Source organism: Aedes aegypti, chromosome 2 (assembly GCF_002204515.2).
Source record: "Aedes aegypti strain LVP_AGWG chromosome 2, AaegL5.0 Primary Assembly, whole genome shotgun sequence".
Classification (NCBI taxonomy): Eukaryota; Metazoa; Arthropoda; class Insecta; order Diptera; family Culicidae; genus Aedes; species Aedes aegypti.
Genome location: NC_035108.1, coordinates 329,492,411 through 329,513,227, shown reverse-complemented (window position 1 = coordinate 329,513,227; position 20,817 = coordinate 329,492,411). Strand labels below are relative to the sequence as shown.

The 20,817-nt window shown below is 36.9% G+C and overlaps 1 long non-coding RNA gene across 1 annotated transcript; it reads right to left on the bottom strand.

Moving 5' to 3' along the window:
- Positions 1-7,826: 7,826 nt before the first annotated feature.
- LOC110676781 lies at positions 7,827-20,565 on the bottom strand. Its single transcript, XR_002500716.1, has 4 exons — positions 20,268-20,565; positions 9,202-9,324; positions 8,309-8,550; positions 7,827-8,224 (listed from the first exon to the last, which is right to left on the bottom strand). It is a non-coding gene; the product is annotated as an uncharacterized LOC110676781 (long non-coding RNA).
- Positions 20,566-20,817: the final 252 nt, after the last annotated feature.

Genomic DNA, 20,817 nt, shown 5'->3' with positions numbered 1-20,817 from the left:
TATAAATAAAAAAAAATCGCCTAACGATTAAGGTGGAGATGCATCGAAGCCAAACCTCAAATTTTGAAGAGCACAAATCTAGAGAACTAAACACCCGTTCAAGCTGAAAACTTAATGGATTGGTTACATCCAGCGTGTGATCAATCGATTAAGTTTTCAGCTCGAACCGCTGCCTGGTTTCCTAGATTTGTGCTCTTGAAAATTTGAGGATTGGCTTCGATGTATATTCACCTTAAGGTTATGTGCATTATTGTAAATAGAACATCTCAGCATTTGAAAATGTTTGGATTTATGATGGTTTTCTTATTCGCTTCAAATAACAATTTAGAATCCATTTTAAATATTGTATCACAAACCAGCTCCCACGATGGGGGAAGTTAAGGATGCCATTCAACAGCTCAAGAACAACAAAGCCGCTGGCAAGGATGGTATCGGAGCCGAACTCATCAAGATGGGCCCGGACAGGTTGGCCGCTTGTCTGCATCGGCTGATAGTCAGAATCTGGGAAACGGAACAGCTACCGGAGGAGTGGAAGCAAGGCGTTATATGCCCTATCTACAAAAAGGGCGACAAACTGGAGTGTGAAAATTATCGTGCAATCACCATCCTAAACGCCGCCTATAAAGTGCTATCCCAGATTCTCTTCCGTCGTCTATCACCTATAGCAAACGAGTTCGTGGGAAGTTATCAAGCAGGTTTCATCGACGGCCGCTCGACAACGGACCAGATCTTTTCCGTGCGGCAAATCCTCCAGAAATGCCGTGAGTACCAGGTCCCTACGCACCATTTGTTCATCGATTTCAAGGCGGCATACGATAGTATCGACCGCATAGAGCTATGGAAAATCATGGACGAGAACAGCTTTCCCGGGAAGCTCACAAGATTGATCAGAGCAACGATGGACGGTGTGCAAAACTGCGTGAAGATCTCGGGCGAACACTCCAGTTCGTTCGAGTCTCGGCGGGGACTACGACAGGGCGATGGACTTTCGTGCCTGTTGTTCAATATTGCGCTTGAAGGTGTCATGCGGAGAGCCGGACTTAACAGTCGAGGCACGATTTTCACGAGATCCGGACAGTTTGTTTGCTTCGCGGACGACATGGATATTATTGGGAGAAAATTTGAAACGGTGGCAGATTTGTTCACCCGCCTGAAACGCGAAGCAACAAGAGTCGGGCTAATGGTGAATGCGTCGAAAACAAAGTACATGCTGGTTGGCGGAACTGAGCGCGACAGGACCCGCCTAGGAAGCAGTGTTACGATAGACGGGGATACCTTCGAGGTGGTGGACGAGTTCGTCTACCTCGGATCCTTGTTGACGGCTGACAACAATGTTAGTCGGGAAATACGAAGGCGCATCATCAGCGGAAGTCGTGCCTACTATGGGCTCCAGAAGAAACTGCGGTCAAGAAAGATTCACCCCCGCACCAAATGCACGATGTACAAAACGCTCATAAGACCGGTAGTCCTCTATGGGCATGAGGCGTGGACTATGCTCGAGGAGGACTTGCAAGCTCTTGGGGTTTTCGAACGCCGAGTGCTAAGGACGATCTTCGGCGGCGTGCAGGAGAACGGCGTGTGGCGGCGAAGGATGAACCACGAGCTCGCTCAACTCTACGGCGAACCCAGTATCGTGAAGGTAGCTAAAGCTGGAAGGATACGCTGGGCAGGGCATGTTGCAAGAATGCCGGACAACAACCCTGTAAAGATGGTGTTCGCCACGAATCCGGTCGGAACAAGAAGGCGTGGGGCGCAGCGAGCTAGGTGGATTGATCAGGTACACCAGGACCTGGAGAGCGTGGGTCACAGCCGAGGATGGAGAGAAGCGGCCATGAACCGAGGGAATTGGCGAAATATTGTTGGCGAGGCTTTATCAAGATAATTGATGTAAAGCCAAATAAGTAAGTAAGTATCACAAAAAAAATTCTAATCTTGCGAGGGAAGGGACATACAACAGTGCTATTCTCATTGTAGCTTTAAGGCTCCTCCAAATCAACACGATTTTTAAGCGACATCGACAAAAAATCGACGCGATTTTGTTGTTGAGTCGCTGCAAGCACTCTTATATGAAACCATCTAAATCGACACAACGAAAATCGCTGCGAAATTGCGTCGCTGTGGCTTAGACACGCTCATCAAACTGTGCATGCAGCGCATGTGCATGTCGCTGTCATCGCAAAAAAATCGCCTTGAGGAAATATAAAAAAACAAAACGAAACTAAGAGTGCCTTGGTGATTGAGAGTAGAGACACTATTCGCCATTGTGACGTCCATCTTTGGATTCCGAAATATTGAACCTAATAAGATCTACTTTTCATTTGAATTTGCTTGATTATGCTATATACTACGAATGTCATAACTCTGAATGTCTGTACCCCAAATCCAATGCCAGGATAATATACTAGAAAGAACAGTAAGCAATCATATTGTCATAAATTTGGACATTTTCGACTAAACATATTTTACCAAAAATGCCGAGATCGGTGGAACTCGAAAGAACCGCCAACAAAATAAAGAAGGGTAAATATCAGATGGCCTGAAATGGGTCATTCTAGACAAAAGAAATATACGGAGGATTTGCATTCGGTTATTGACGTTTACAGAAACGACATTCGGTGGATTGACACTCGGCGAAAAGGAGCACAACTAATCGTGTTCAAAATTCTAATCATTGCTTATTAATTAACAATTAGACGCTTGGAGAACCGACGGTCGAATGTCAAAAGTAAAGTTACATAATTGTTACCAAATTTAGCCAGTTCAGCCAAGAGAAGCTGCAAAGATAAGTTGAAAGAACAGCTTATTTTTAAAAGAAGGGTGAATCATCTATGAAATGCAAATATATGAAGATGGTGCATATTGACATGATCAAGTATGAAGATATCTTAGACTCCTCTTCGATGCTTAGGTATTTTGAAGGAAGAACATCCCCTGTCCATTATCGTTACAAAATACTAACCTGAATGACCGCAAAACGGATAAAGAGACGTTATGAAAAAGGCGAGAAATAGAAAAATAATTTTCCGGTAAATGGTCCTTCCGGGTAATGGTTTTCCGGTAAAAGGTTCATTCCGGTAAATGCTTTTCCGGGTAATGGTCTTCCGGTAAATTGCATTCCGGGTAATGGCTTTCCGGGTAATGTCGGAGAACCGTTCTCAAAAGTGTACATTGAAGGTGGAAAGCTACTCCCAAGCTACATCTCTTGGTTCCTTGTGCAACTTAGATTATTCTGATCAATCACCGAGATGCAACTACAAATCGTACGATCATCAATGCTTATGCTTATGCTTAATATTTTAAGCTGTTGTACCCAGTTGTAACGTCAAGAAAATTACATTTCCTTTAACCACGAGTTGTTCTTGAAAATATTGTATTGTACAGAACTGCCCAAACTCCCATAACAGTCCAATATTCTATGGGATTTCCTACATAAATGGAACTGTTATGCGAGTATGTGCAAAGATTTAGGGTTTAGGTACAAATTGGTCACTTTATAGTAAATTTGAGCCGTCCCGGATTCGGGTATGATCAATTGTAGGGGCAATCAAATGCACGAAATATGGTTATCCAATTCAATCATTTCTCAAAAAATTTACGCTGATGAGTTTTTCTTTGTATACCTTCATATAGTGGCCACTGGAGATGAGCAAAACGGCTCATGTCAATGAACGGATCCAATCCGAATTACTCATTTTAGTGAACCGGATCTTTTGAATGGTTCAGTGGCTCAGCAGCTCGCAAAAGAAGAGCGAATTGAACCGAGCAAACGGAGAACGGCGGTTCACTCCCGGGAAAATTTGTCTGTCTATACTAGGAGCGCAGAGAGCACGGTGCAGCAGAAAACACTTTGCATGTATGGCGTGGCGCGCAAAGCAATGCACGTGCCAAGCGTTATAATAAAGACGGAAAACAAACAAAGGAGAATAGGGGGAAAAATGGTTCGTTCTTTTTCCGGGTCACTTTTTATCTGATCCGTGCTGATCAAATGAATCGACTCTCGTCAAAAAAAGAGCCAGGGATCACTCGTTCTTTTGAGTGATCCGGATCATTTGAACGACTCCGATTCTTTTTGCCCATCTCTAGTGGCCACATTATAATCGATTCCAGAAATTATCTTTGACTTGAAATCAGCCAGAAGTGCGGCATCCTTTTCAGCCGACCTGACCCAGTAACTCACCTGAATAACTCCGGCCACAGAATCATTCCATAAATCCTTTGGCCACTTTTATAAGCTAGATATGTGTGCTAGTATACTGGCAATACATGATTTAAATCCGTTAAGTATTCGCTGAGCATTATTTTTCTTTCACTCAGGCCTATACGGGTTAAAGTTTCACCAAACTCTTTCTTGTTTAATTTATCGCTCTTTCTAGTTCACCACTCTGTCATTGAGTGGTTCTATCAAAATACCATCACCCATACAAATTTCGGTTTACTCGATGGAATGGATTGCTGAGAGAAGTGTCATTCAGGTAACTGGCGTACGGAAAATAACATTCGAGGGACCGACATTCGGGTAAAAATATTACAAAAGGTTTTTAGTGATAACGGTCACTTAAATTTCAGAGTCTAGTACACGACACTGAAGACGGCCTTACAATTGAGGATACAAAGTATACAAATTCTAGTGGAATTAAATGGTACAGTATTAAATTCGATTTATCATTTACTTATAGGTATTCCACTAAACAGCTCTAAGATTTATTATTACAAAATTTGTGAAGGCTCTGGCTCGGTGATTTTACCTATTATTAAAACTTGATTTGTCTGAAAAAATAAATAAATAAATAATCTGGCGAATAGTTTTCTAGCAAATATCGCACAATCGGATTTTTTATAATTTTTTGAAGAAAATATTTGCTATGGTAGAAATAAAATAACGAAAAGGCCAAAATACAGAAGATGTCATTCACCCACGAGAATGCATAGGAAATAAGGAGAAATTTTAGATTTATATAACAAAAATACTGCTCTCTGCTTCTTAATTCAGATGATTGTTCAACAAATCAACAATGTTTATAATGGATATCTCTAATAATAATTCCTTCAAAATTATGCTTAAGACATTGTCAATAGCAAGGGATAAATTCTTGATCTGGTGCAATTCTCGTTGAATCTAAAAAGAGATGCTTATGACATAAACGATAACCCGCAAAAAAAAATAATTGCTTGCTTGCGAAAAATAATAAAGTAACTCCAAACAAGCGTCATTCCAGGAATCCATTAAAGATTTTGCCAAGGGTGCCATCAAGAAAAAAAAAACAAAAATCTGCACACGAATACCTAAAGTACTTTGCCTTTGGCGCTGAGAAATTCGCTGTGAATCTGCAGAAATCCATACAAAATTTCGTCAGATACCTCACACTTGGACTATGTCATAAATCATAGATTAGTCAAGTTAGTAATTCAAACATGACTTCTTCAGAAATACGCCAAGAAGCAATTCTTAACGAATGATACCAGGATGTCATTGGGAAACCACTAAAATCTCACAAGAAATTTCCTAACAATCTTCTAGCTCAATTTTTTTTTCAATTCTCAAAATTTCTAGACAAAATCGGTGAAACTGATTTATAGAATCCACTATTTGTAGAGCATTAATTATTTTCAGTGATTTTTCAAATAACTTCAAAGTGACTGCTCAATTTTGGCCTCGATTCTATTTGGGATTCTTTAAAAGATGTCTTAAAAAATGTACAATAAATCTAAGCAAAAATTCATAGAGCATCTCATCAAGACACTTGCCAGGAATGCCTAAGTACTCTTCTAAACACTTTCCAAAGATCTCAATGATTTTTTTTCCCAAAAACTCCTTTGAGTGTACTTAACCCTCTAAAACCCAACCCCGCCTTTAAATGGGGTACCTTTTGGAATTTTTTGTATTTTTATTAGTTTGGAGAATAACACGCATATTAGGATAGTTTTATACTGCCCATAACTGCATATTTGTAACATTCGACAAAAGTAGGCATTGAGTAAATGGGATACCAAGTTTGCATTTTACTGCAGTATGGGAGGCAACTAAAATTTCAAAAAATCATTAAGAATTTAAAAGCGCTTATTTGAGGCTGAAATGTTGTACAGCTCATATCGCATATTGGGTGAATGATCAGAAAATAATTCTGATAGAAATTTCGTTGCTACTACAATATGAGGCTCATGTATAATCTCAATGTGACTGTTATGCGGTTACAATTGCCAATGTGACAAAACAACTTGGTATTTTTTTCGAATTTTCTAGAACAAACTCACAGATTTTAGTAAGTTGATCGAAAGTATTTATCATTAGATGACTCTCCATGGTATTAACTCCAATTTGTCAAAAATGTCGAATGTGACTGTTATGCAGTTACAACATTTGAAATTTTTTGTGTTGTTTTTAAATATTTGAAAAATTGTATTATTCTCAAATATACCAATGCTTGCATGTAATTTAACGTATAATACAAAAATAAAATATGTTCCGGAAAAACAATAAGAAAATTGATATTATTTTACAAAGCACTGCAAAAACTCAAAATTTCATTATTGTCAAAATCGGTACCCAGAAAAGGATCAAGAAAAAATGAAAAAGAAAAGAGATGTTCAAAAATAAAACAAATAGAAAGAGCAAAAATTAAAACTCATAAATATACGAATAAAAACAAATCATTGGCCAAAACGCATTGAGATCGATTTTAGATAGCGAAAAATAATATTTGGATCGAAAATAAAAATTGAGGGTTAATATTTTCAGCTAAAAATTCTCAAAGCATTTCAGAAAAAAATCAGTAATAACTGTGAAAAAATGTGTCACAGATCCAACTTATTTTCTTAACATAAAAATATATGATTCGATACAGCATGACGATATAGCCCATGGCTCAAGACGGGCAATCCCATCCATAACGATGTGCTTACACTAACAAAACGCTACCAAATGTCCAATTACAAGTTTTCCCTGCAATATGAGCTGCCAAATCGCTGTGAATGATGCGGTTCATAATCCATTTGAATTTTCCCTATCACCGGCAAGAAAGGCAAAGATTCATATCCCACTCGAGAAATTGTTCGCTTGCAAAATAGCGCCACTCAGCAAAACTTCCATATCAGAAGCAATCTAACTGCTCGGAAACGAAGAATTACACGACGACTGCAATCGGGTTGAAGTTGTTTTCCGAAGATGTCGAAATCTTGCATTATCTACTTATGCACACATCTGGCACTTTCGGGAACTCGAAATCTGGGAGAATTTCTTTTCCCCCATTACATGCATGAAGGTCGTTATGAGCTTCAGAGTATGAACATCTCCAGATGCTGACAAACACATTGTATGCTTTTCCGAAATCCATTGCATTTATGGAGTGTGGATAATGGGATTGTTAGATTGCATGTTGAAAATGTCTGATTGAATTTTATTTCCGGGATCTGCATGTCTGCATGTTCCTCAATGGCTATTATGGGATGGTTTTCAAACTGATAATCAGTTTGAATTTAGACAAAATTTTACTGAAATAGGAAAAGTATTATTATGAACATTATGTATTACGTTATATGGAAATTGTTAACTTTGATTATTCAAATTACCCCAATTTGTAAAAATGTTTTCGGCTAAAAGATTCAAGACCGAATTCGAGTTCTACTACCAAGAAATGTGGGTGGTCGTATCATTAGGAAAAGCAGTATTTCTCTGGCTCCCACAAACCGGGGTGGCAACGCAACGTAAGTGGAATCTTCAACTGAAAGACCGTCTTCTTGCTTTCGGATCAACCTGATCAAATACCAATTAAGGTCGGAATCGTTCCCCGGTAATCCCAGCGGAGCAAAAACTCATTAAAGCACCGTCGTTGCGCGAAATCACTCTTCTCAATTTGGCTTTATTTGGAATTTAGGAACATGGCACACGCTACACCAGACGACCACTTGACTCGACGACTCGGCATCGGGGTTCAACTAATTCCGGTAATAAATTGTCCACTGCGTGGTGCAGCCTGCGGTCCAGCCAACCGGATGCTTCCACTTCGCCATCGTAAATAATCATCATCGGTAGATTTAGCCACCACACAGTTCACTTTTTCGGCTGACCGCACAGTCACACGTTCTGGCATCAGGTTCAGGAAGCAGAAGGGCTTTGGAGCTGATTATGATCTCTGGGTGTAGCCCTGGGTTGAACGATTTCGGGAATCGAGACCGGAAGGAGACAACTGGTCAGCAGCTACTGTCTCATTAATCAACATTATCTGAGCTGCGTAGAGGGTTATAGAGACAATAAAGCGGAGAGAACTTTTTCACTTAATAGGTTGAAATGGGATTAGTCAGGAGAATTTACCTCTAAATTTTATCACTAAATGGATGGCTAAGGGAAAATCCTTCGGGACCGATTCAGTACACCATGGAGATTCGATGGCCGAAGTCTGTCTGATACGTCGAGCGATACATTTCGCAATCTTCCAACCGGGGCCTCCTTCGGTGAGGGCAAAGGTCGTTCCAGACATCCTCGTACATTGCTTGTGTGGTTGTTTTTGGGATAAAATGCTTAGTTGTGTAGCCGAAGGTGCGATAGGTGGCACGCTATAATGTTATGAAAGTAATTGTAAAACTATTAAATAAGAATTTTAATGAAATCTAAGGATTATAATAAAAGTGAAAAAGGATTTTAACAGCATTTGCATTGGAATCTTCAATTTTCTATACACGTTATGTCCCATTTTCTGTTTATGCAATGATATTATAGAGGTCTTTTACAATATTCTGTTAGAACCCATGGATTATAACTGTCCCATATGGAAAATGCAGGCATTGAGAAAATAACGCTCTAAATTCAAAGTTTACCATCTCACACAAATTTTTATAATTTTCCAGAAATTTGGTACATGCCCTATTCATTCAACCAACGCACAGATTACTCATTTTGCATCTAATGACTATCAACAAATATGAATTGGAACATAAACCAAGTTTTTCAGTTTCTATTACGGTTGAAAGCTCATATTGAGACTGTTACGCCTTTATTTTCCAATCCTGGACTACAATTACTTCATATTTTTCCACAACATTTTCAAACAAAGTGTGTTAATTTTTATATGTATAGTAAAGTATATATTGTGACAAATATCGAAAACTGGAGTAAACCATAAGACGCATGATACAATAACACTTAATGGCCTGATGATTTTCAAAATTCCAAAGAGATTCACGAACGTTGATCGAACTCATACTCACCCCTACCGAACAGCAAGGACAATCCTTCGGAAACTGCTGCACCCGTTCGTCCCAGCCGGAAATTTTCACTCGCATGTCCGTATACTTGGAAATTATCGCATGATCCATCATTCTCACGCCAGCCTGTTTATGAAGTGCCAAAAATACAATTATCTTAGCGTTTCGATCGTTTTCATTTCGCCCGCATTCCGACACACATAGGAGTAAATGGGTAAAATTCTCGGCCATAATTCCAAAATTGTTTTGGGAGGATTTTACATGCCTTTTTTCTTTATTACCGTGATTTTTACAAAGGAGATACTTGTGGTTCTTCATTGCTCCCCCTAACATGTACTGCCCATAATCGCATAACAGTCCCATATTATATGGGATACCCTTTATAAATGGGACTGTTATGCGAGTATGGGCAGTGTAACTGGTTTTAAAATTTGAACAACCATACTAAATGACTACAGAACAATGATGAAGGCGCAATCAATTTTCACGAAAACATCTTTTTGAACAGAATTTTCTGATTGAATCGCTAGCAGCGTACTGTAGTAGCACGTGATATATAACTGCTTGCAAACAGCATCTTTCAAGCACGATGATTAGCTTAAATTTTGCGAATAATGATTTTTACACGTGAAGCCTTAAAACTGGTTCTAGACTTGGTTGATCGGCCTTACAATTTTACCCCCATTTGACAGCCGCCCTCCACGCTTGGAATTTTAGCCCTGGTCTAGTTTATCTCGGGACATACGGCTTTACTTCGTTTCCGGAGAAAGTCGTCACTATGATGTTTACGACGAGCTTTTCTGTAGCATACCACTTACCGTAGAAAATACAGTACACTGAAAATAATTTACTCGTTCGATCCAAAACCTTTTACCGTGGATTTGTCGTGTCGCTTGGCAACGTGAAATTACGTGTTAAACCTGTAATTCTGTTAAGAATTGACTTTGATTCAGGCTTTACAATCTCATCTGATCGAAGAGATCATCTCCGTATGGTTAAAAGATATTATCCTCAATCCAAGAGCGCATTGAAATGATTCGATCTTTTCATCTTGATGATCTAGACAACTCTTTGTTGATATAATGAAATGTCTGTTTCGAAAGTGATTACTGATGTTCAATAACGTAATTTGAGTTGGAACTATAGCATTTTGTGACACTGGAATGAACTATTTTTAGAACGTGCTATCTACTGATTGTTAAACTATAGGCTAATCCTTGAGTGTTTCGACAAATTTGAAGACCGAAAAATATACAAAGGAAATATTGGGGTCGGCTATTTAACTTTCTCGAGATAATAAAAATGTACCAGAGGCACTAGACCCCGAGACCTTCTTCCACCAGAAGACACTTGAAACACTGAATGGACCAGTGGAGAAGTTTGTCGTTTGAAGAAAAGTTTTCCGTAACAGAAGGGAACCTTTACTTCTCAGCACTCACATGTACCTAAATTATCGACAAGCGAAAGATGATTTTTCTCCAAATTATCCTATGGTCAAGCAAAATGTGCTGTAAAGATTATTTTGTCGTACATGGAACAGCAAAAAACCTCTCATTTTGATAATGTTAGACATAAAATTGTGTTTATTTCTATACAATAGTAATTTTATTCTTTAACTTTTCCATTCATTAGACTTATTTAAAGTCAGTAGCTTTCTACATATAACAAATTTGATTGAAAGCTGTGTCTAATTAGTTTAAACTTGTGATCAATCATTTGAATCGCTATTTGAAATATTCCGGCCATTATTGTCCTTGAACGCTTGGTTTCGATCTTTGAGGATGAAATGGTATCCAACATTCCCAATATGTTGCTAGATTCTCTGGCACAGAACAGTTTGCACAGAACCTAAAAAAATTTTGAAATGAAAATTGATTATATTTCAAATACATTAGTTGACTTACTTTCGTTGAGTTTGCAATCTTTCACTACTTTTGTTTTGCTCCTTTTTCAAACATTGTCATCGTATAAACTACGTGGATTGCTGTGTCGAAAGATTTTATCGAGCATCAAAAGAGCCGAAGATTTTCATTAAGATATGATCAAAGAGCCCTAGATGATATCTTCTTATTTTTTTTTCTTGCTCAGATGATCGAAAGATGAGATGAAATGCAATGCCTGCTTTGATTCAATTGCAAAGTCTTTTGTACATGATTTGCACGTGTTCTACAATGACGATATCCATCACTCGTAAAACTAGTCTGTCGATCATCACAAGGACGCATATTTGCCGAACACGCGTGATATGATGATATGCATGTCATTTTTTAGGAAACCGGGCGCCCGTAATAGGTGCCTGTAATCAGAAAATTAAGCAATCGCTAATGAATCTTTGAGAAAAATTTTCGATTATTGAAGAATTCCATCCAGAATGAGCCAAAAAACAAATAAAAAATCGTGCTCGATAGTCTTCGATTTGAATTAAATTTTGTACATGTTTTTGGTATGGTAGAGTAATTGTTTTCCATAGAAAAATTGATCATTTCGACTCAAGTGTAACTTTTAAAAATGGCCTATAAATTTTAGCATGCAACTTATTTGAAAAATTCTAACTCCCAAACCGTTGATTCTAGAGAAAAATGTTCTATGAAGAAGTTGTAGTGAACCGTTTGGACTAGAAGAAAAAAATATACACTAAAAAAATAGTTTATTGATTTTCATAGAAAAATCAAATATAAAACTTGAACTTAAAATTACATAAAAACCCCATTTTTAATATTATTTAAATTTTCACCATAGAATCTTGGTAGTAAAAAGATGTTTGGGACAAAGTTCCATGATGGAGAAATTTTTAATAAACAAGTTTTTCTAACAACAACTTTTGATCGATTTTCAAAATTTTGATTTTTTTTTTTTTTTTTTTTTGTTTAAATAAATACATTTTGATGATAGAGTAAAGTGGGGCAAAAGTTCGAGTGGGGTAAGAGTTTCTTTTTAAGATTTCTAGCTCAATTCAAAACAAATCTTATAAATGTCATGGTGGTTCGAAGGTCATTCAAGTAAGAGACTTTTACTCCAAATATCATAAATATCGATTGAGATTTGGAAAAGTTATGGCTATTTGTTGTTTTTTGACGTGAATATTGTAATTTTTGGTCAAACTTTCGTTGCATGGAACCAATTGAAGATAAAATCTTTTTCAATATTTTATATAAGGGCGTTTCTAGGCCTATCATAAGGTTGCTTTGAGGTGTATTAGTTTTTGCATAAATGCTTGGAAACAATTTTTGGCCCATACTGGGGCAAAAGTTCGAATCAGCGGGGCAAAAGTTCGACCCATGTATAAAATCACGGAAAAATTTGCAAATTACCTAAAATCCACATATTGTCTTCAAATTTATTTAAATTTGTCTGATCGTGTGAAAACTGTCACAAAAATTTTACATTTCCACTTAGTTTTGCGAAAAACTGCTATTTTTGAGTATTTTACAATTAACCCGGTTTTGGGCAATTTCTTGATGAAAATTTAGTGTGTATTTTTCGGCAAACTTAAGTTTACGGCTGATGTAAAGTACGCCTGTCATAAAAAGATTGATATTTTGTGTTTTAGCCAGCGAACTTTTGCCCCGCACTAGATTCGAACTCTTGCCCCACCGGTGGGGCAAAAGTTCGAATAAGACAATCAATTTTGAAACTGTTATAACTAATAATGGGTAAACATTTTGACACAAGTTTGTTAAGCAAAATTATAGCCAATATGTTGAAGGTTCACTGTATGGTATTTGTTTAGTTTTAACTGCTATTGTTTTCCTGGAAACTTTGATTATACCACTAAGGTCGAACTTTTGCCCCACCTTACTCTACAGTAAGCATCTTGAAATGATTCTAAGCCATAATGATTATATGAATAATTTCTCTAGAAGTAGCCATTTTCCAACTATATCGAGTTTAATGCAAAACATATTATTAAAATATTAAAATACGCCATTTTTATTAGTTATTTACGATTCTCCATCAAGGAAAATAAGTAAGTGGAAAAAAATATGGTCTTTACTCTCGAAAACGTATTATTATTAATGGAGAAACGCGAATAACTGAAAATGGCCCATTCAAATATTCAAACAATATTTTTTGCATTAAATTCGATATAATTTGAAAATGGCTACTTCTAGAGAAATTATTCATATAATCATTATGGTTTAGAATCATTTCAAGATGCTTACTGTATCATCAGAACGTATTTATTTTGACAAAAAAAATCAAAATTTTGAAAATTGGCCAAAAGTTGTTCTTAGAAAAAAAAATATATTAAAAATTTCGCCATCATGAAACATTGTTCCAAACATCTTTTTACTATCAAGATTCTATGGTGAAAATTTAAAAAATATTTAAAATGGGGTTTTTGTGTAATATAAAGTTCAAGTTTTATTTTTAATTTTTTCTATGAAAATCAATAAAATATTTTTTCAGTGTATATTTTTTTTCTTATTATCCAAACGGTTCACTACAACTTCTTCATAGAACATTTTTCGCTAAAATCATCAGTTTTGGAGTTAGATTTTTTTTCAAATAAGTTGCATGCAAAAATTTATAGGTCATTTTCAAAAGTTATACTTGAGTCAAACTGATCAATTTTTCTATGGAAAACACTTATTGTACCATACCAAAAACATATGCAAAGTTGTGTTTTATCCGTTGAATCTGTTGCATGCTCCTTTAAGAGTGAGCGACGGAATTCGGATCGTGTCCAGAGTTGCACAATATCGGTCATATCATCTGATGGCTGATGGACTAAAACTATCAATATCAGTTGCAAACTATCAATATCACTTGGATCTGACAACTAACAGCTGTGATGCGACATCGCACTTTAGATCATAATCACTGCAGAATGAGTGATCACGTGGTAATTACCCACGCTATTAATGTTTTTCAGTGACCAACACACAGTTTCAATCCATCTGCAGCACTATCAAGAATATTGTACTGATACATTTCCATTTTATTTGCTTAATTTAAGGCTAAACTTGAGCCATCAGTGATATCCATAGTCTATCGCCATCAATGCACTGTTGATGGAGTAGAGAGCATGATGTTGATGTGATATGGAATGATCCGAATTGTATCGCAGTCGGCCTGTAAAAATCAGCAAATTTCAAGCGTTGATAGTGACAGCAAGCAACTCTGATCGTGTCCGGTTCGCATAGTAACCGCACAATCGGTATCGATCATCCGTGTTCACGTATTCATTTAAATTATATATTTATCGTTTACAAAAACGAATCCTTTCCCATATCCAAACTCCCAATGTCTTCTTGTGGAAGTGCAGAGGACTCCTCGGCTTCCATAAAGCAAGTAACACGTCAACATTTCCATCCCATTCCCAAATTGACCTGCATTCGGACGCAGCCGGCGCCGGTATTGTTTGTTATAATAAAGAGAGCGCCAGTACTTACACATTGAAGATGCTACTGATCCTGAGTAGCATCTGTTTATTCTCTGTGTAAGTACAGCGGGGCCCAGATAGCCGTAGCGGTAAACGCGCAGCTATTCAGCATGACCATGCTGAGGGTCGTGGTTTCGAATCCCACTGGTCGAGGATCTTTTCGTAAAAGGAAATTTTCTCGATTCCCAGGGCATAGAAGTATCTTCGTACCTGCCACACGATATACACATGTAAAAATGGTCAATCGGCAAAGAAAGCTCTCAGTTAATAACTGTGGAAGTGATCATAAGAACACTAATCTGAGAAGCAGGCTTTGTCCCAGTTGGGACGTAACGCCAGAAAGAAGAAGAAGAAGTACAGCTGATCTTGCAATAACGGAGTAGCAACTGCGGGCGGTCAAAAAATTTAATCCAAATCGAAGATGGTCGGGTTCTGTGACTGACCGATTTGACATAGAATCCGTCTATTTCTAAATTAATGTTTTCTACATTTGAATTTGGATTGCCGATAGCGACTGGTTTTACACCGTCGATTGATGTGTTTAGCAATTAGTGAAAATTCACTTGTGGAACACGTTGATCGAGCTTGTAGAATGTTTTCAGTGTAGGTACTCACATCTCGTGCATATGAACGAACACGACACGCAGCAAACGAGACACCGGTGTTGGTACTCGTGTTCATTTTTGCCACCGTTGTTTATAATTCGGATATCACCGAAGCCGAGTGACTCATAAATGACTCTCTCGGGAGTGGGTTTCGATTCCAGGTTCTCGGCGTGAGAGGCGTGAGTTCCAACCACTACACCAGGCATGTCTCCCTAACATGCCTTATATTATTCGTTTGCTTCGAATTGGTTTTTACACATAAAATTTCATTTATTGTAGAATGCAATACAAACAAAACAAAATACTAATTGCTCGAATTTATGTTTCATCTCGTGAGAGAGTATTTTTTACCAAACATGATACGTATAATGCAAAAATGGATCAACTTTCATAAGTTTCGACGTTCAACTGAGTCATAAAAAACTCGAGATTACAGTCAAACCTCAATGAGTCGATATCTCAAGGAACCATTGACTCATGGAAAAAGCATGAAGGAAGCATCGACTCGTGGAGTAATGGAACAGAAGTGCTTTGTAAACTTGTTTGTAGAGACCATCCTAGACAACCAGAAGTCGTTTAACAGTTTACGAACAAAGTCGTTTATTTGCACAAATTTCATCACACCCACACAACATGGTGGATGATATCGGTTGATCGATGAGTTTCCTCGCATAAAATGCTATTTTCTAAGTAAGTCGGATCAATCCGTAGCAGCTGTCAAATCAATTTTGTTATGATAAATTAAGTCGCATAAGAGTACAGACTAGTTCGCAAGAAAATTTACACACTCGCACAGCATGTTATTTTTCATCATACAAATTATGCACGTATAGCACCTCCACTTTTGTACGTATAAGGCCTTTTCGCATCTTTTTATACGTGAAACTTTGCGCATGTAAGCATCGCATAACGCAAAAAGTGATTGCATTATACGTACATTCTGGTTGTCTGGGATCAGAGTTACCATTAAATCTGGTTTTTAGTATGGTTCTATGAGTCGATATCAAGTCATGGAGTATCGACTTATGGAGCTTTCACTGTATTACTGATTTTTCACCATCATTGGTATTGAAAAATTTCAAATATTCAGTCTGGTTGAAATTGTATATAACTATAATATATAACATTCATGATGCTGAAGAAAAATATCCCTGAGAATACCACCAGAAATGAATAGAGATAACTGATAAGTCCAATTCAGAATGGGTACCACTTCTAGTACTGCATTTGGTCCATTATTACTGCAAATGGTACTCAAGTTTCAAAGATCGCAGTACACTTTTCACGGCATTTTAGATTTTGCTCTATAACCTAATGTGCCATAACAATTTGGGCAACTGCAAGGAACATAGAAGTCTTTATTTCCTCTTTGACCCCACCGCTTAAAATATCTTGTTCTAAATATAGCTATATTTGCCTATATTTTTTTGTTGAAATTTCAAATTATCGGCACAAAAAGTATTTCTTGCAGTTATTTACTTACAAAATTAAATACTGTCCATGTTCTTAAGCTTTACGCATTTATTTGTTGGGATCAGCTGCTCTCTGGCGTAGGATGGAGCGGAATTTTGAAAATTAGTACACATAATTTATAGCATAATTTTTTTTGAAATAATTTGCAATAACTTCTCTATCATATAAGGATATTAGATATTAGGACCGCACGGAACGTTATTATGATAACCCTATCCATTTACAGAAGCAAATTCCAAGTACCACTCCATATATCGATGTGAGAAATTTATCATATAATTCTATATATGTTGTGCCCAAACCATTAAATTTTCAGCCTCATCGGTTCATTAAAACTCGAGATTTGCTTTTGCAAAGTTTTAATGAAAGTTGATAGAGTTAGACAAAAGATAGGGCAAATAAAACGGTCTCTTGTGTTACCTTAATAGAGACTATTAGATGAAACATAAAGAAGCATTGTTGATGTACAATATCAATTTGCAAAATATTTTTTTTATATTTATTTTTTTTTCAAACAAATTTCCCAAAATGTCTAAATATATTTTAAAAAATTTTGAGGAATATTGAAGAACATCACTTTAAAGCTCATAGACACAAAAGTCAATTTGGACAAATTGAGAAGCAAAATTATGAAAAATAATGGAATCGGGGTGGGCTTCGATCCCACGACTCCCCTGTACGCTAGACAGGGCGCGCTGACTAACTACGCCATAGATCGGGTAACGATTCTGCAGCGCCGTCGGCCTACCTGAAACTTATGTTCTGAATTCTCAATTATAAAAATTATTTGACTAATTTCTAGCAGATCTGCATCAAAACTGTTGATGGTCCTTTCGATATTCTTAAGAGAATTTTAGTACAATCAAATTGTACAATAAAAATCGAAGGGTGGCTTTAGAACTTGCGCTACAAATCTCTTGGAAATGGGTTATATAATATTACGAGATTTTTTCGTTACGTGAATTCCTACTGGAAGGCAACCATTTCTTATATTTCTACTATTTACACACAAATTAATTTTGGAATATGTTCCTGGAATAAAAAAATAAACTTCATCTTTCTTTCTTTGTTGGGATTGACAAAAAAAACATTAAGTGAAATAGATCTTTTACTAAGATATTTCAATGAAAATTCTACTGCAAATTCTACTCTATTCCTGGGTGAATTCCTTCAGATAGTTTTCATAACATTTTATATCATTTTAATAGTTCTATTTGTATGGTTTGAGGCCAGAAATTATTTTTCTAATAAGAGGTCGTCCATTAATTACGTAAGGGTCAATGGGGGAACGAGGGTTGAAGATTTTGTACGTGTTTTTTTTGTGCAAAAAGCCTTAAAATGGGGGGAGGTGTGTTGAATAATCTCAGAATTTTCTAACGTTTTAAATGGACAACCTCTAAGGAGGGTCTTGAATAGCATAAACAATAGTCAATGGTGGAAAATAATCACTTTTGGCATAGTTACACGCACAACGTTCTTAACATTCCATTGTTCGACTAAATCTTTGTCATTCTAGTTTTCTGAACGATACCTGGACGGTTTCGCTTGAATCGGATATTTCAGAAATAACTAGAAATGTAACGCTTCATGTCTCACATCTGTCAGATCAGTTAACTCTTGCATTGGTCCATTATGCGACGACCTTCCTATCAACACTTGATTTAACACTTCAAGCACAGGGTGTGTAGAACGTGCACGTGTAGATTATTTCATTTTGTACATTTTATTTTCGGTGCTAGTTGTGTTTCCGTCTCTTTTTTGACAATTCAGATTAAAAATAAAAATGACGAAAGTTACAGTCAAGGGAAGGAGGAGCAGAATTGTTCTGACGTTTGCTACAAAAGCAAAAATTTTACAAGATCTTGAACCTCTGATGTTTAACTTGGATGAATCTTTGATAAATTTCTTGGAAAAGGCTTAGTACGACATACCAGGAAAAGCAATAATATAATTGTCCAAAGAATGCCCTAAAAAAATTTCTTAGAAATTTTCTCCGAAGAAATTTTTACGAACATTTTCTCAATTGATTACTATTTAACTGCTTATTAAAATTATGTGGGATGTTAAGAGGAATCCTTAGAGTAACATCTGAGAATTTGTGGAAAGAATCCTTGGTTTGTGATCTTGGAGCGACTCCTAGAATTTATTTTATATTTTTCCTGAAAAAATCCTTAGTAATTCCAGAAAATCCAAACAAACCAATAATGAACAACTAGATGATATTTTAAACTAAGAATAGGAATTTGAATGCAATAACCACGTTGATGATCTGCCAGTAGGCATTTTTAAATTTCTAAAGCACTCCCTGGACGATTTTGAGAAATTTAGTAGACATTTCCTTGTAAGATCAGAAAGCAAAATTTCAGGAAAAAATCTGTCAGGAATCAATAACGACTGATCCCGGGAACGATGTCCCATGAAAATCCCAGGAGGAAATGATTGAAAACTGGTAAAGTAGTTCTTCGAGAAATCCCTTAAGAAGTATATTCATGAAAAAAATCCCTTGGGAATTCTCAGAGGAATTTCTTAAACGAACATGGTTGAATCATTGAAAAATTCGTAGAAGAATCACATGTTCTTCATGGAAAAATTCTTTTTTTTTATTAGATTAGACAAAGAATGAATATTATCCAAAGCGGAACTTGAAATCAACTAATATTACTGGTGTGCAGCAATATGAAACGAAGTCCCAAACAAATTAGGTCAATACATATCTATGCAAACTACGAAACTTGTCGAAATCGTGATTATTGCGATCGATATCATATCTGTAAAACAAAAATTTGCTAGGCCCTCTCCAGAAAAAAAAATCCTAGCTACGCCAATGCTTCTAGCGATAAAACAGCCAAACAAACTGAATAAGTTTTTTTTTTTCTAGTAATATTGTTTGAAATTCAACCCAAAATATTGCAAGAAACATAGTCATGAATACTTTTGAACATTTCAGAGTCTTGTCTATAAAGCTTCCCGAGAATACATCTAGAAGTTCGAATTCCAGAAGTTCAGAAATAAGAAAAATGCCACCAGAAAAAAAAAATCCTTGATCCTACCCGTATTTGACACCAACTACATACTTTCATTAAGGTCTTACTCTAAAGCTGCAAATTTGCATTCTAGAAAAGTTAACATAGAAAACTTCACGCCTATATTGTATGCAACAAGTATACATTTCAAATTGTGCGTGTACGCAGTATAATGTCTCTTGAGTTAAAAACTGAACAGGAGAAGTCTCTTACTTATTTTCCACACCATTCGTAATGCCAAGCATTTTTCGAAACTTTTAGATGTTACAATGTTTCTGTTCAGAAAAAATATAGTCAAGTTTAATTTTCCGAATTTGACCACATCCCAGATTTTGCAATTTGAAATTCACACTTTGTTGCCAAAACCGGTAGGGCACTGTTAATGTAAAACAGGACATTCAAACGTCTTTGAATTTTTTGGTCATGAAATTGGTCCTGTTACTCCTATGTGCAAAATCGCGCGGTTGGAAGAGAGAAAACAAAAACCACAGAATCGAAATCGTTAATTTATGTTGTTGCATCCATGAAATTGGCTTGTCCTCTTTCGCATTCCCGGTTCGGTTCCGAACGAATTCCACTTACTATTGTTTCGCCTTGATTGGTCCCTCTGAATCGCCAAAATCTCCGACGCCCGACGGAAGTGAGACTTTAATTTACGGTTCAACCCCCTTCGCTCACTCTCTCCGGGAAAACTGTCACAAAATTTACTCTCACTCGCAAATTTACAATCCAATAAAAATAAATGTCCGCACAGCCAAGTTAAATAAAATATTGAATTACGACCGAATTGGAGTTCCGATCGCGCCAACCGTGACCAAACCGAAGCGCCAATCGAACTGCACCAGTTTTCCACGGACTGTAACCGGAAAGCTCCCTTCGCGACCGTGGCGGAAAAAAATCCAATATATTGATACGTCAATATGACATTTAATGCCAAGCGTTTGAGTTTTTTTTTTCTGTTCTGTTCCGCCGCCGTTTGCTGCGCTTCCTGAGCGACAAAAATATAACAAAGTGTGTGAAACATAAATTATACGTCCAACTCGTGTAAGCACATGCACACATAGCAGTCCACGGCCGATATTGCCGCGGTAACCAGGATATGGATTGAATTGGATTGCAACTTCGGTTACGC